At 32.5% G+C, this 17850-nt stretch overlaps 1 protein-coding gene across 1 annotated transcript in view; it reads right to left on the minus strand.

The window, feature by feature from the left end:
* Window positions 1-6387, minus strand: part of LOC123720635 (alkaline phosphatase-like) — a 36103-nt gene extending 29716 nt beyond the window's left edge. The window contains exon 1 of the mRNA XM_045677332.1: window positions 6160-6387. The gene's annotated coding sequence lies outside the window, so the exon portion shown is untranslated. The remainder of the gene's footprint in view (window positions 1-6159) is intronic.
* Window positions 6388-17850: the final 11463 nt, after the last annotated feature.

The following is a 17850-nucleotide window of genomic DNA, read 5'->3' on the forward strand; positions in this document are numbered from 1 at the left end:
TGGTGCTAGATAGTATAACTAGGTATTAAAGTTTATAGCCTTTTCTTGTCCACAAAAGAGGAGTGGAAATTCATATCAAAGACAATAAAGGAAGTAGAGTAGAGTTTGCCGTTATACAGATAATCTCCGTCTTAGTCAACAAAGTTTATCTGATAGCTCAATGTTTCTTTTTTTTTTTCGTAGTTATGTGAAACGGTATTATTTGCAGATGATACATATCTTATTTTTAAAATCAGTTGAATCGCATTAAATTTTGACGAAGTGAATAATGCCCTTCCTCAAGTTGTGTGTTGGTTTACTTATAATAACTTGTTACTAAATTCTAATTCAACATAATGTATAAAATTTTCTATGCCTAATATAAAACAGGTCTGTTAAAATATTAAAATTTAAAAATGAAAACTAATCAAGAAATGATTTAACTGAATTGAATGTCAAAATAATACCTTGAAATTTTTTAGTATCCTCGATTCATTCTCAGCGTAAGTTCTTCTTAAAAAAGGAGATAAAAAGCTGGTTCAGTGCCGTTCACGCACGCTGAGCGCCGACGTGGCAAGATAAATGAGCATTTAGATCTGATAGCGAGATTAGCTATTAAAGAAAACTTCGTGAGGTGGCACTTTCCTGTAAGCTCCGTACACGGCCTTAGATTTTATCTTTACTGAATTCTTTTGTTTTAAAATGTTACACAAGAATAAGTTCTTGTGAGAAATTAAAATGAGCTTTGACAAAGACTAAGAAATGGTCATACAGTACAACATTGCGGTAACGATAATTTCATCAAGATATTATACTGACATTTAAACCGACTTCAAAAAAATACGAAACAGGACTGTATCAATTCGTTGTGTATGTTTTTTGTGAATGCCGTCCTTGGACCGATCTGAATGATCGTGGTGTTAAATGATTCGGATTACAGTGAACTTGTATCAGACTGATAGCTTCCAGCTGAAATTGCTTAAGTTATCAAATTGGTAGTTACGATGCAGCATGCAGACTAAGAGTTAAAGTGACCTATTTTACGGTTTAACAGATTTAGTGCATAACACGAAAGTCGGAAACCAAATCCTTTGCTACTGTGTACAGATCGCAAAGTATGCCGAAACATGAAAACTATACTTAAAATTAGAAGAAAAGACGAGTGGAATACCTATTGTATATCCCAAATAAGGACTCTTCTTATGTTGAAGAGGCTTTCTTCCCGGCCCTGGAGTGCAAGCTGCCACTGAGGGAGGTTTCCATTAATAGAAAAATACGCGGAGGCGGGTCGTAATAGTTCCCTTATTAAGCCATTATTTGTAAATTCTAAAATATTTGAAATACAATCTAACATTTAAGGACCATCATATACTTGCATTGTCAGGGTTTGGTTTGTCCAGAATTGTCCAGAAACGACTCCGTGTCCGAGTTGTGGGCTTATAAATCCATAGCTGATGAGATATATCAATGTATACGTTTTAATGTAGGCAGGCAGGTAGTGTACAAACAGCAATGAAGCTGAGTGATAAGGTTTTTGCGATATAGATGTTTAACTTGATAGGATAGGTTTAGGTGGAAAAATTCAATATTGCCTCTGCCTAAATCGATTTAAAGGCTCAAAGTAAAATATATATTTCTTTTTCATGAATATAACCGGGTCACTCAAAAGCTTAAAATTAATTGAAGCGACTTCAACATGCACAAAAATAATAATACAATTTCTTTTGACTTGTACATAATACTAAGAGCAGTGTATTCGACGATAATTCATTTATTTATATGTCGACATGATTATCAGCTATCATTTCGACGTCGGCGCAAATTATAAATGAGTAGTAGTATTACGGAATGGCTAAAATCGTCAAGCTATCTAACATGATCATTGATTACCATCCGCAAGTATAAAGGTCCCCTTACGTAGTCAATGTAAACCACCAACTTGACTATGATAGTTGTACGAATGTACGTTGTTCTCTTCTCTGGCATTCGAGAGTGTTCGAAGCGAAATTTACAAAACTACCAAATTTTAGATTTTTCTTCGATAGTTGACTTAGCAAGGTTTGGTGATTTTGATCATCACGACTGCTTCAAAATATATTGCTACTTAATAAATGTAAATATTTAATTGCTAATATTTAATTTTGTGATTCAGAATATTTTTTATTCGGTTCCATTAAATTAATAGCCAAAGCTTCCTGCACGATTGAGCTCAATTTACTTACTCCATTAAGCCATTATAACAAAAGAGTTATTGAGGTATGCCTCGATAAATTATTGCTAATTTTATTTCGCATTCCGAAATGTACGTCCTCTTTCTGTTGTAATTGTAAAATTAATAAAATGAAATAATGCGAAATTGTTAGTCAAACTGAAACTATATGTATATATTTTTAAACGTATACGAAACTTGTTATTCGTGAATTCCCAAAAATGTTTCTCCAGAGAGTAATATTTGTAATCTTTATAAAAGGTAGGAAGTTTGCTGGCTTTGAATTAGCGTTCAGTTGGAGCCTACGTCTGTCCAGAGACGAATAAAAGCAATTGTCGTTGCCCAAAAGGCTGTTGTAAAATATAACGCCTTTCTATCGTACAGTGAATTCCAGTTAGTATTACGTGGGTCGTGATAACTTTAACAGATTTCCCATTTGTTTTGTGAAATTGCTATTTCTAATGAAGCGGAAAATTGAAAATAATCGAATATCGCCTCTCGATACTGATTGTTCAAAATAAGCTTCTTACGAAGCTTAAATAGACTTGATGCCTCTACATTTACAAAATACCTTAGATACTAATATCTTATACAACTTAATTAATTCAGTAAATTCTGTTAAAACCTGTTCAGCAAATCTTTTTACAGATAACACAGCGGATTTGCGAAAAAGATTTTATTCCAAAAACCCATCAAGTAACAGCCGTATAAAACCCGTATTTCAAAATAATCCTTTCGAAATGTGACACCCATTTTAGATAAACGACAGCTTAGTTAAATTTGATACACATTCCGTATACATTGGGACGTGTTGGAAAAAACAAATTCTAAAAGGTTTCTGAGAGTTTCATTCAAAATATGTTAGCAAGGGATACGGAATTTCATGTCAAAATATTACGCTTACGGCTCTTAAATAACTAATAGAGCGTTGCCTTATCTCATAAAAATTGTAAAGATCTATTTCATACGTGCTTCGGTAAGTTTTAATACTGTAGTAACGTATGGTGTCTTTCCATATATCTCGAAATATGCTACGAGTTATACTCGTATATTTGCTGTGATATTCGTTCTACAAGTATGGGTAACTGAACGATAATATGCAATTATCACAAAACTTGTTCTTAGGGCTTTTGTTAATATGTCCTTAGTATTTTACAATTTCTTAGGTACATAACCTTATCTCTTCTATTGTTCGGTTTACTTCATTAAATTGACCCATTTTTCAAATGTTTAATTCAAAAATACACTGCAAGGGAGCGTTAATGGCAATAATCAAATTTTATAATACCTTGATTCAATTATAGCTAATGTATTGTTACAACAAACAGTGTTGACGGTGACCAATTATATATAGATGATCGTGTATAGCATTTTTCATTTACTAGATACAAAAACTATCATATCTGATGCAAAGAATGAAATTTAATCTACGTGAACCCACATTTAGGTATCGATAAAACGTGAAAAATTGCTCAGGTTGGAAAATAGATTGAAGTAGCAACATTGATGAATGTTGCTTCGATCTTTAAGTGATGATATTCTTTCGTTATCTTAACATTTTCGGAACTTTATTCAAACGAAAATAATAAGGTATACATTACAATTAATGAGTCAAGTGGTTCTATGGCCTCTTAGCTTTATGCCAGTTAAAGTATCGCCAGTGAGAGAAAATATTACTCCACGGCCCAGTATCCTCAAATTTTAACGTGGAAAGGAAATTAATAAATTCCAACCTACTAAAAGGCTGCATACTAAAATTTCCTAAAACTTGAGATCAATTAAAGAAGCAGTGCATTGCAAGCATGTTCCTATTGTTCACCAAAAATCAAGGCCACATAATGTAATTGCATGAGTCGAAAAAACTATTGGTGTTGCTGATGAACAGACACCTCGATAACTTTTACATACTTCTCTGTTCACAGCCGTCGACTTATCCACTAAAATGGTTGTCCACGGGCTGCTTCAGCTGCCTGGAGGCCTCCGTAGGCTTATTTGTATCATATTACAAACATAGAAATACCAAAATTGCCTAACAGTACCTCTCAAATAAACAATCTAAAAAGCAGGCAAGCCAAGTTAGAGGAGGTTTTATCGTTACAAATATCTTATTTATTATTATATAAATAAACTAAAACTGCTTAAGGTATTGTTATGAAAACTATTAATTTGCATACTTTATTAATTATATTGAAGGCTTGATGGTACGTTAGTATTTTGTTTGTTCTAGCGCATTCTTAATGTGTTTGGGTCCTATTTCATTTTACGATAATTCAACTGTGGCTGATTTACTACTTGCTCATCTGATATATATATATAGTTAGCAATGTGCATAAATATTCCTTTTATTTGTCAAAGTACAGTCAAGCGGTAATATAATTCGAATTCTAGTTCTAAAATTATAATAGATTAATTCATGAATTATGTATGACAATACACATATTTTACAGGTTAGTTAGGATGTGGCAGCGTACTTATACATATACGAAAATATTTTCTAGGATTTTCTGTTACAATCATAATTAGACATACTTGTGAAATATTTTGAATCAATATGGCTTCAAGAGTTGGGTGAATAAATAGAATTTACAATCTACATTATTTACACATTTGCACATTGTTTTTTTTATGACGGTTATATATTTAGGTTACCAGTGCTATATATATAAGTGATTGTGTGTTACATAAAACGTTTGTTGTTTTTTTGATGTCAGTACACATCCTGAGTGTGAAGACAAAAATTGAGAAGTCGTAGCAATCTTTTGATATTGTTTCACCCCGAGCGAACGAAAACTCAATTTGTAAAGGAAACCGAGTAAATGCGTAAACAAAATGAATGATATGCTATGCTAATAATTATTGCCAGAGATTTGTGTTGTTGATATAATTTGTGAGTTTTTATTCTACCCACCTATTTGATAGACAATATTATTTTACTTTTTAAAAGGAACGATTTCGTTTTTATATATAGTAGATTAGTATTTATATGGCAGCGTCTGTAAAGTGATTGGCTCGCTTATCCTTGATTCCTGTAAGTTATTGTGGGGAAAGCATTATTTGCACAAACATTCGGAAATTGTTAACCAGGTCAAGTGCCCTCCATTAAAAGCAATTGATTTATAGTGCGAGGGATGTTTACTAGTTTATCAAGGATTCAAACGAAGTCGTTTTCATAGACAGTTCAGTGAGGTCACGACTGAGAAAGAACCCAGGCTTTTTATGGTAATCTTTGAACTTTCTTATTATTGTAGTTTGGGATGAACTCGTACAACAACTAAGTTGTTATCGTTAATATTTATATCCTCGTCGAGAATACGAATAAGATAGAAGCTGAATAAAATAGAAGAATTTTCCCCTTTTCTTATTCTGACAAATTCTGTGGACAACTTTTCACAATTGTCACGTGCTTAGGGCGCCATCTTATTAACTCTATAATATTAATTTTACGTTATTTTGTTTTAATATGAAATAACATTTAAGTTATAAATTAGACAGAAAATGAAATCTTTTCACCGTAATTTTCAAGATGAATTAACTAATTTTAAATTCATACGCTCAATTCAGTTTAGGTAAAGAAAATAAATTACGTTAAAGTTTTTTAAAACTGAACTAATCCCGTTTTAGAAAATAATCAAGCTAGAATCCAAAAAACGATTAAATTCCTTAGATGTTTAGGCTTAATAGATTTGACGGATGACTGACTGAGATTATGTCCCTCATTAGCCTTTAGCTAAATAGTAATCCTTTTGATTAAAGAAGAGAGAATTTGAAGAAATAATAAATAATTATAATTGAAAATTTCAGTTGTCAACAATTATCTTTCATACATAATGATTGTACATTATGTATGAAAGATAATTGTTTAAATTGGAAACTAACATTAATTGAAAATTCCACTTGTAAATATTATAAATGTAGTATCTTTAAGTTTATTAATTTATTCATAAATGATTTATATAATAGATATAACTCACCTTGATTGTTATAATAATATACACTTCATACTTCTGAGATTATTTATATTATTCACATTCTATGTTCACTCAATTAATTTGTATGTTTTTTTTTTGTAATAACTGTAACTTTGACCAATTTCACTGTTGCTCGATTGTTTATAATTTAAATAACACAGTATGTTTTATCGTATGCAAATAAGGGTGTTTTCGTAAATGCTGAGAGAAAAACTTTGTTGAGGTCCGGAGTCCGACAAGTATGCTTACCCACTGGTGGCAGTGGCAAACGAGAAAGTACGGCGCATGCGTCAAAAATCACGACGTAGCCTATTATTAATCAGTGTAATTTTTAAACATTCGATAAAACTATTAAATATGGTGGAATCGACTTAACCGAAGCTTAATAATCACGTATAAGTCTTTCTCTTTTAATAAGTAACGATAAAAAGACATTTATTTTGTTGAAAGTTAAATAATAGATTGTAATAAAAATTTCCAAAAATCTAAATGCCTCATTTCCTATTTACGCTGCAACAAACCATATCGTACTTTATAAATATATAAAAAATATCGTTCTGAGTGGAATATAGGCTGAAATTACTATTATTATTAATTAAAAATTACAACAAATAATGGTTACCCACAGGTAACTGACAAAGTAATTTCTCACGTACTGGAGAACTACGCAGTTTTTACAAAGTCCTGTGCTGCATTGTTAAACGCAACGAGCGTACTATTTTTAACTCCAATCCGAATAGGTGTTATAACTTCAAACGCCAAGTTCACTAGAGCCGATACTAACGTATCATTTTCTCTGCGCATTTTATGGCTTTAATATTAAAGTTACAATCATTTATTAATTTAGGTAACAAAGTCAAAGTCAAAAATCATTTATTCATATTGGCAATGTACACTTATGAACGTCAATAAAAAATAAATATACATTAAATGCTTCTAATTTTACATAACGAGAACATTTTAGGAACGAGAACCGGAAATAAAATCTCTTCCACTCTTTTTAATCGCCATGTTTTTAGTTTATCACAATGTTTGTAAGGAGCTGCAACCATTACACCGTGTTCCAAATGACATCTTAAGTAATTAATAGTTACATAATAATAATTAAAAAATTATAAAACAAAATTTAATTTTATTTATTGACGACATTTGTATATCACTAGGGATTTTGTTGAAAAAACCTATAGAATTCTCTTGGAAAGAATTACTCGTTTTATGCAGCCTTGTGGTTGGTGCGCTAATTTTTGTCTTTATTACGAGTACTATAATTATAGAAGCTACTAGTATTTTTAAAGATATCTATATTTTTTCGCACATACAAAATATTCTCATAAGAGTATTGACTTGCCAAAGTCAAAATATGTAATTCTTTAAACTCCTGTGGGGATAATCCGCACATCGCTCTTACAGCCCGCTTTTGCACTACAAATATCGATTTAAAGTCAGCTGAATTAGCATACCATACGACATCAATCTAAGGCACAAAATAACATAAATCTAAGGCCCCGAGAAGCATGTGTAAAAGCCACCTCGAGGTTTATTCGATTAGTGCACATACATGTTTGGAGCAACGGAACTACACTACCACTACTACTACTAAATTACTTCTATTTATATAGCTTGTCCTTCAGCTTTCTGTCTGCCTGCCTGCCTTTCTTGCCTGACATACGTCTCAACTTTTTGAGTTTAAGCCCAAGCATTTCGTGAGTAAAGCGGCATGCCGGTTCCATTCCATTCATCACGAGATTCCTGCTCCGAACGAGCGAGTGTTAAATGCGCACATAGAAATAAATATTCATTGCACAGCCGGGGTTCGAAACTACGACCTTAGGGATAAGGGTCGCACTGTTGAGCCACTTAGCCAACACTGCTTCAAATTCAATATAGCCAAAGAAAATACTGTAACTAAAATATTTAAAATATATCTTTTTCTATATCTCTTTATTCAGCATTGACCTTCTGAACTGTCGCTTGAAAATTAGGATAGATCTGGCGTAACTCCAAGCTTCCATAAAAGTTATAACTATACATTATATACAGATTAAATGTTTCATTAAAATATTATAATATGGTATAGAATATATATTTTTTTTTTTAAGAATAAATATAACTAATTTAATCCTGAACTTCAAAATCCAACAAAATGCCAACTTGTGAAAACATAAGGGCGGTTAACATAACAATTATATAACACTAGCTGGTGCCCGCGACAGTATTTACTGCGCAGGATTAGTATTTTGAGTAGCTTATATTAGCGTGGCGTAGAAAATAACTAACATTATGACATTAGTAACTTTGTACGACACTTTTTTGTTTGGTATAGGTTATTTTGTAACTGAGTTTGTCTAAGGAATATCAAAACTGTTCCCCTCCTGTCCTTAAAAAAATTCGGGTACTCGAGAGCATCATAAAATCCGTCTAATAATATTGGGAAGTGTGATGAGCCGGCTGTCGTGCGCCTGAATAACAATGTTCCGAGACGCAGTTTGTTCACTACTAACTACTACGGCAGCTGTTTCGTTTGTGGTTGGGGCATTGAATCGTCTTTCGTGTTCACCACGTGGTACACGATCTGGGTGTATATCTTCCTTGTAATTCCGCTAGTCACTCTATCTTTAGCCATTTTAAATTCATGCAATAAAACGTTGAGGTCATATTATAGAACGTTTTGTATTTTTTGAACTGTGTTTCATTCCACATCTTACTCAGAATGTCTATCAACTTGTAGTTCCTCATCTCTCATTAAATAAACTTGCAAAAAATTTGTTTGCGTATTAGCAGCAGGGTTTCTTTAGATCTTTGGGACGTTATGTAAGTCGCCTGATGACGCCGAGCTTGAGACTTGAGACATTGAGATGCCAGATATGCAGCGTTCTGTTAACGTCAAGATGGATAATGTTCGAATGTCTCCTGTTCTGTCCTGTCTACCTGTTCAAGGCTTCCCAGTTCGAGCTTTATTAGTGCTTTGGGAAAGATTAGATTTAGGCTTTCGCGGCATAATTCTTAAGACGTGTTGTTTCTACACTTCCAAAACATACAGAATGTTTGTACTTTAAAATGCAATACTTGCCCATTAATAGTAATTAATAGGCAAAAAACAATTCTAATTTGCTAATTAGAAAAACACGTTTCCGTGACTCTATTAGTATTATTTTCTTATAAATTTTATATTATTATTGCTGCTATGTTATTCACATTAGTATAATTGAACCAAAACAACCAAAAAACTAAAAACAAAGTAATTCTTATAATGAATAGGTAAGTAACCTATCTATTATGAGTTGTAAAGATGTAAACACTTTGAGCAAGCAAAGTTTTCTAAAAATAATATTAAAAAAGTTTAATTCTACTAGTTTTATTCTTAACATAATCTGGGATATAAATCGAGAACTGTGCTCTTTTAAATGCTTGCAGTGCTAATACTATCTCATTATGAAGCACCGGGTGCACCAGCAAATTTTTTAAATTAGCTCATTATTTAAATTCACTGAAAAAGAAAAGACCAGACGCCATAATTTCTCGTTTTTTGTATTAAAAATAACACTTTGTTTAGAAATAATTTTTAAAACCGTCAGAGGCGGCTGTTAACATCTGTAGTTGTAATACAAATGAGCGTAAAAAGATATTTGTTGCTTTGAATATTCATCCATTTTCATCATTGGGCTTTAGACGGGCGTCCCATCACTGGCCCGACTTATAAAGGAATAGCTCAGTCGAGGCGAATGTTTCAAGAAAAATTGAAATGGTGTCAAAATGGATGATAATCTGAAATACATAAAACAAACAAACCCTAAACCAATGATCGATATAATGGCTAAAACAACACATATTGATCAGAAGGGCCAATAGAAGATAATCTATCATACGTAAAAAGCCTTCTGGCAGTGTGAGTGTCAATGGGCGGTTGTATCACTTAACATCAGGTGAGCCTCCTGCCCTTTTGCCTCCTGTGAAAAAAAGGTCCGTCTCGTCCGGAATGGAACAGGAAGCAGGTGATGTAATAACCATATGTTTATAACCATACATAACGTAGATAGCACGTGACACATCAATTATTGGCTTGTTTTGCTTATATTAACTCGACGTTCCAAGTATGAAATTTACATTAAATGAAACGGAAATACATCTTTTAAAATAATTAATATTCCATTATATTGAAAAGTAATAACGAAGCGGGTTTCACAATACAGTATTAAAAAGAAATCATTAAAACCTAAAAGTACAAAGGCCTGGCCATTTCAATAAAACGGATAAATTGTCCGAGCGCTCGACACCTTGCAAAGTTAAATAGATTTAAATCTTTCTTTGATCCTAAGCTACTGAAATATAAATAAAATTTATGAATAATATTGGGGATTCCCGGTTTAATTTCCGTTGCGGAGGAGTTTTTGTAAGCCAGGCCTTTTTGTATAAATGAGTTTTCGATTACGTTTTGTCGTGCATTTACTTGATTGAACTCATCGAGAGGCCATCGGAACCGCTAATGAACCTCTTTAAAAAGGCAAAGTGTTCAATTAATCAAGAATTTTATTAACTTTCAGTTTTAAATAATTCATAACAATGCAATTTTGATCGGTCAAAATGGATCTAAAAGAAGAATCACACTTATGGAAACCAAATAAATTTTAAGATATTGTTCCTACAATATAATAATGAATATCAGAACGCAGAAGCAGGTACTTTTCTGTTTTTAATTGGCAATTAGGTATTTTATCATTACCTTCGATACCAATTGGAGTGTTTTAATAAAGTTTGTTTACAGTAATGAGGCTTTTATTGTTATAAAAATGATGAATGCAATTAGTACAAACAAGAACTGCCTGAACTGAACTTTTGAAACAAATTGTGTCACTTTTTGTATTTGCTAATCACACATATTGTTGTTATTAACGTAGGCATTACCTTCGCTGGATTCTTGCAAAATTAAAACATTTTAAGTGTTACGTTATTTGAAATAATTATCGAATAATACAAATGTAATGTAAATCATTTTTTATTTACCAATTCATGATTGTTGCTACTGACGATGGAAACTAATAATACGACGCGATTCTGTCATTCTCTTTAATTAACAAGACAATATTCTGAAATATTGAATTTTTTAGATGTAAGATGAAACAAGTTGATCGGCTCAGAAGCAATGTTTTATTCTAGATATATAAACCTAGTCCGTTTCTTTTTAACTCGTTGCTCGCATTGACTTCGCCTGCGTGAAATTGTGACTTTCGGCGACATTTTTATTTTTTTAGCTATTTAGAGTATTTTAATGCAATTTATTGAATACGTAGGTACATTTTTTACACGATTTTTTTTTCTAAATGTACACCTGTAACTAAAAGCGTCTGTCCTTAATCTTTATTGTGATTGTAAAAGCACTGCCCCCTTTTAAACTGTAATGGCAAATCTGTCGGAATATTGGACTTAAAACATTTTCTCTTTATAGCACTATAAAAAATAAAAATAAAATATGTTTATTACGGAATATAAGATACAATTATCACTTATTCCACGTCATTGAATTTGTATCGCAGACAATCGTACTCATCGGCAAAGAAGACAGAGGGTGTAGGCTTAGGAAAAAGCCGTCGTTAAAACTCTCGGTACGCTTTTAAAATAGCAAATCTTTTTATAGTTTAGTAAGCGGAGTATCTAGTATTTTGGTATATTCATTTCCTTGAATTTATCTCTCAGAGGTTCCCCACATTTTAAATTATAGATTGCACGAATAGCCCTCTTCTGCAGTATAGTTTCGACATCAGCAGCATGACCCCATGATAATAAGCCATAAGTCATTAAGCTGTGAAAGTAACTAAAATAATCAAGTCTAGATGTATCGACATCAGTTAGTGAGCTAATCTTTTCAACCGCGTTAGCTGCAGAAAGAAGTCTTTTCGCCATGAGGGGACCACAGAAGTTTTGGATCCATGTTGATTCCAAGAAAACACACATACAGTTGTGTCATCCAGATTCAATTCCTAATAATCCATAACCGTTGCATTTTTTGCACAAAATTTAATGCATTTAGTTTTTTTTTCATTACAAAGAGAGAGCATCGTTCACATCGTCAAATTTTGTTACTTGTCGTTTGATTTTAAATATCAAGGATGTGTCATCAGCAAACAATACTGTCTGGTGTTTTTTCTCTACCATGAAAGGGCCAAGAATTGTTCCCCCATATTCACTACCGACCCATAGGACCTCTTACCAATCACTTTCAACCTTCTGAGTTCTTCTGAGAGTAAGTGGGAAGTCAGAAGATTCAGTGCGGTATTCTCGATGCCACATATCGTCACAATCAAATGCTTTGAATAAGTCGCAGAAAACACCTAAAGCGTCATGCGATTCGTCCTAAGCCTTAGCTATATATCTATATAACTCAACACTGTCATCGCCTGTGGAGCGACCTTTGGTAAAACCGAACAGATAGTTATATAATAATTTGTCTACGTTAAAATAACTTACTCAAGTTGCTAGTTTACGTACGTTGCTCAAGCTTTTACTACAAGTAGGTAGTACAGAAATTTGTCTAAAGTTACTGGGGTCGGACATACAACCTGCTTTAAATAATGGAATTACTTGGCCATGTTTCATTAGATCGGGAAACTCAATTGTTAAAAAATAAATGGGGAGCATTTTTTTGGTTTGATTTAGAAGTCGAAATTGGAATCTCAGAAGTACTTATCAAAAGCAATCGCTAGCTCTTCGCTAGATTTCTATATAGAGGTATCGACATAGTTCGATGTCTTGATTGCGATCTTTGACTCTTCCAGTTTCACTATCAATTATCTTCCAAGTCATTTTAGTTTTCTTTGTACGATTCCTTTGCCTATACATTTTCCTTTTCTCTTGATTTATTAATAAAAGGACTCGAATACCAACTTCCAGCCTCAACCCATGGAAAGGCACTAGTGATAATTCAAAAGTTGAGAACCTCTATAGGGATAACTCTTTATGTGAGATAATAAAGATGCTTTAGTCATAACTGAGATATTCTGTCAAAAGTGGCACCATCCCCCCCATGATACCTTGGACACATTTGATATCTTTCTTTGGTGCCATATAGCGCCTTGTTTGATCTTTTGTGGGACATCATACATTCATCCCAAACCAAAAGCATGTACCTTCCGCGCTCACTGCTTTTGCTAATCTTACATAGTGGCATTTTTTTCATTAGCTAACTTCAATGGTAAGCACTGCGTGTCATGTTCGTCTCCCATTAAGTATACGCAGATATTACCGACGAAGCTAAGTTATTGCCACTGTCTCCTGCAGCATCCACACAAAACAAACTGAGTGTAAAAGCCCTTCGCTTCTGTTATTTGTTGCATTAATAAAACAGTATCGCCGCGTCAAGTCATTTCCCTCGGCGCTGGTGTCATTGTGTATGGCGCCTGGCGCTTGCAGTTTCTTACTTGCGTCAGATGCACATTTTGTAATGGCTTCGTAATTCTCAAAATTTTTATTTTCTGGGCCGTAAGCATTTTTGCCGAAGTCATTCATTTTTACCCACTTTAGCGTAAATTTTTTACTTTAAATGTTGTAATTATTTATATCTAATCAAAAGTTAAAAAAAACGACGTAATTTCCATTACAGACTTTAAGCGTGATTGCGACATACACAGACATACAGTAACGTTTGCATTGATGATATTAAAACGTTAATAATATAAACAATATATAATTATTATGGAACAAAGGTGCAGCTAGTGGCAACGTGCCAGCGGTTATCAGCTACCGCCACATTCATTACTTCTTTTAATTGTATGTCGTACAAATTGCGGATTTATTTACTCCAAATAGAAAACTAAAACAATGAGAGGTCGCTTCACGAACACTCGAGCCCTTTATAAAGAACAATTAATAATGCAAGATCTGCCAACGTTAGTGTCTAAGAAATTAATCTTCGTTCTATGAAAGCTGAAATAAAGCAAATGGCTATTGTTTAAAATAATCTCTGCCGAGTAGACCCGAGAAGATATTGTATTGAGAGTTGAAATACATTGTGTTAAGCGACGTTGGCGATCACAATCCTATATTGGTTTGTAGAAATCCGCAAACTGACACATAGATCATAAAAATTGAAATTTATGATTTTGAGGCTCGTCTTTTCAATGGGTATTATGTCGGACGCTGGACGATGCCAGATGACATTATTCATTGCGTATGATATTGTGATGAATGTTGCTGTATAAATGATTAAGCTTTGTTTCGACCTAAACGATCTCTACATTCAATTTTCCGATTAAATTTTCAAAACAAGTGATTGGCATTTCAAGTAAAATGTCAGTCAGGCATAGCTCGAAGATGGTTTCAAAAAGTGATTCAATCTAATTTGCAAGTGGAATAATAAAGTACGACACGACTAGAAAGAGTTGGTAAATGAGGATGAGGCGTGATGAAGGCTAACGTTTTTGGCGTTTACAGCAGTCGTTAACAGGTCCCACGTACTTAATTGCACCTACAATTGACATCGTGACAAGCTTAAATGGTTTTCAAGCGCATTTTATATGGATATTTCTTTTATCATGTTCTTCTATCGTTCGCGTATCAAAAATAATGCTTGCACTTACTGCTTTCTGAAAACTACTTTCTCTGGCATAAATTAAGTAAACTGGAGAGGGCAACATAAAATTAAACATTGAAAGATTCAATTTCAGAAACAACGTTTTGATAATGACTATATTCGTAGTTTTTAAGAGGCGTTCGTGCAGAAGATAAAATCCTATGTAAAGACAAAAATACTTCACATACTATAAACATATTATACAATAAGCAGATTTTAATGGATGATTGAAGTAATTAAAGTCAAAGCTAATCCACAGCAGAGAAAATCGATTTGACTTGATTCGTTTTATCTTTATTACCAAATTCGCATTTGGTTTCCAGTTTTAACTTTTCCAATAAATTTGTTATCAAATTCCATAAAGGTTTGGTGTGTTTTTCAAAGGTTGTTAATCTATGGGCACTTTTGTCTTTATGTTACATATATAATATTATCGTGATTATTATATATTCAATACAAAAACGAATCGAAAACGATATGATAAATGCACCTTTCGTCGAGATGTTTTTCATTTTACCTCTTTCGCCTCATTAGCACGAATATATACCATAATCTGGTGAAAATACGAAACTAAGTCTAAGTCATAGCTTAGCTAGTATCGTATAGTTAATATCCAGCAGTAAATTTTAGAAGGATAATTCGAGCTACTGGGATTAAGGAGAGGCGGTGCAGAGCATTCAGGCCACCTAGCTGACTGCTAACTCAATCTATTCAAATGGAGCGTGCGTTAACTGTAATTTACACGCACTCGCAAGCTAACCATTTATTATTAGCTTTGAACCTACGAATACGATCTTGATTGGAATCCCGCAATAGAACATCATTGTTATTAAATATGATATATATATATATATATATATATTGAGTTTACAATTCATCCTAAGCACACACACGGAAACAGCTCAGGAAGAAATGGAATTCCAACTATACCAATTTCCTTCAACATAATTTAAATTTTATTTAATTGCAGTTTAATCCTTGAAGAAACACATAAAGTTTGGAAACCTTCCAGGAATTGTCATTACTCTCCAACAGAAGAATCTTTCGATCTGCTTCAATAAAATCAACTGCGAGACTATCGATGAATAGAATAACCAAGAATCCAGTATTATTCTCTCCAAAGCTGTTGTTAACAAAAAAGAAATTTACGACGTCTACAATACGTCTGGAAAATCTACATTCACTTACTTTCTTTACTTATTTCATCTTAACGAGCGCTAAGGCGATATGCCTATGTCACCTTAAATTATTCATACCCATTTAGCGGTCATGGTTGCTTCGGCCCACTGGAACACTGGACCGAATTCGTTTGTTATCGTTATTATTAAATCATGTATAATATTCAATTCATTTGTGATAATATCATATGACAATATTTTTACTTTGCATTATTAAAATATATTACCATACCAATATAGCAGACGTATATATCTATATTTTAATTATATTTATAAAATTCAAGCTTAAAATTCCGGGGGGCTACCAGGAGCTCTTATTGCGAGCCTATTGACAACCTACAACTGAAATGCATCGTTCATTCGTACATGGCATCTAAAAAACGAGACAGTTTATGTTCCCACGTGACCTTAGCGGAATCAGACTTCGTTCGTTCAATTTGCATAAAAATTCGTACCATAACCGCTCGGCTGAACCAAAATATGACCGTTGAGCCTTCAAACTATGACAGAATAAGAGATTCCAAAAAAGTTACTTTTTGTTCAACTTTTTTCTATAGAAATGTCCAAATAATAGATTAGAACATATAAAATTCAATATTTTAATTAAAGTTTGCTATTAAGATAATAAGATTTTTCTACTATGTCTAATATAGGAAATAAAAATATAATTTTTATATTTCGGATATATATCTATATATATATATATATAAATTATATATATATATATATATAAAATACCCCCAGTATTTTGAGTTTAGAAACTGTGATTATAAATAAATTATAAAATATCGACGGATATGAGAAACTTCGTAGGTCGAGTTTATAATTTGTTAAACATCAACGACTTTGATTAAGATTTCAGTGTGCATACAAATAATAAACTATGTTCAGTAATATTTAATTAATTAATTAGGCACGTATTACAAAAACATACTTCTACAATACATAATATTTCGTTTTAAACTAGCTCCCCCCGCGTTGATTTCTTGTATTTTACCAGACTCTTGCGACTTCTTCAACGATTATTCCGTGTATTAAATTATAGTACAACTAATTACACACCTAAACATTCATTAGGAATCTGTGTTATATGTAAAACTGTTCTTTATTTTACAAAAAAATAGAATGCTATATCACTAGTTATTATAAATTAACTTTTCCTCATTATGTTCATGAATTATATTATTCTCGTCTACTTTTTGTTGTTTAAAAAAACATAGGTATTTTTATAAGCCATTTGAAAATATTATAACAGTATTTATTAAGCTAGGATGACGCCATAAAGATAGAAAAAGATGTCTCCAGGAAATTTTCGTTGTTGTATATTTTATTTTTATTGTCTTTCAATTCAGCGAGCTTGTCAGGTTTAAGCTACAAAGAATTATGTTATATGAATTAGTTAACGTATAAACTAAATTTGTACAATCTGAAGGAATTCTTTTTTTATTATATGTAGTAATATGCTTTGCAAAGAGTTTTACATCAGGAATTCACTTCGATATAGGTATTTATTTTTAGAAAACAAAATTGTGAACAATACTTCTACCTCTTACCCTATTATATTTATAAGTTAAACAATTTGTAAAACTAAATTTGACGGAAACGTTTAAATATAATAAGTGTCATTTATCATAGCAGCAGAAAACTTTACGTTTAAAATGTATCAAACAATAGTTTTATATATATATAATTATTAAGACAAAATAGCAAATTGAAATTCATGAATTATTAAAAATAATTTTATTTATTATTATAGAACCATCTGTCGAAGCAAGTTTGACAGTTAAATTTCAAAACTTAAGCAGAAACCTCAAACAAAATTATCGTTCTTTCATTCGGTCTTGCGATGAAAATACGTATCAGCTTATCATGGAGGAGGTCATGGTACGAAAATTTTATAGACTTTTGGTACCTAAACTCTTAAATTCTGCATCTCAACCGGATTGTTTTAAG

The sequence above is a fragment of the Pieris brassicae genome, chromosome 2 (genome assembly GCF_905147105.1).
Source record: "Pieris brassicae chromosome 2, ilPieBrab1.1, whole genome shotgun sequence".
NCBI lineage: Eukaryota > Metazoa > Arthropoda > Insecta > Lepidoptera > Pieridae > Pieris > Pieris brassicae.